We start from the raw sequence: 480 nt of genomic DNA, 5'->3' as shown, positions 1-480 counted from the left end.
GTCGGTTTACCTTGATCTGCATCCGAATCTTCTCTAGCGGTCGGCGCCAGGTTATCCCCTTATCCCCTTTCCTAGCAAACTCTCCTGCCTTCTTCCTCCCATCCCCGAAAAGTTTGACTCCGGCTGGAAAAGGCATTAATGGATGTATCTGTGGGAAGAAACGGAAAGTGAATGAGTCAGGAGGGCCACCTTCGGCCAAAGGCCCAAGGGAAAGGAAAGAGGCCAGAGGCGTTTGGCTTTGGATTTGGTGTGTGTGGGGGGGGAAGATGGGGGGGGGGTTGCAGACTGCAGGAATCAGGGCGCGGACACTGGGCGTAGACCCCGTCATTGTTCCTGGCCAGCTCTTATCTCCCAGGAGCAAGTATCCTGTGTGCGCAGTGCATGAATGTATCTGGGCATCTCCGCGTATATTTATATAGCGAGTGATGCGAAAAGCAGGACTAGGCAAGGAGAGGAAGAGGGGGTGTGGGGGAGGGAAGA

Source organism: Microtus ochrogaster, chromosome 5 (genome assembly GCF_000317375.1).
Source record: "Microtus ochrogaster isolate Prairie Vole_2 chromosome 5, MicOch1.0, whole genome shotgun sequence".
NCBI lineage: Eukaryota > Metazoa > Chordata > Mammalia > Rodentia > Cricetidae > Microtus > Microtus ochrogaster.
The sequence above is the reverse complement of the archived record's forward strand: the minus strand, read 5'-3'. Positions refer to the sequence as shown.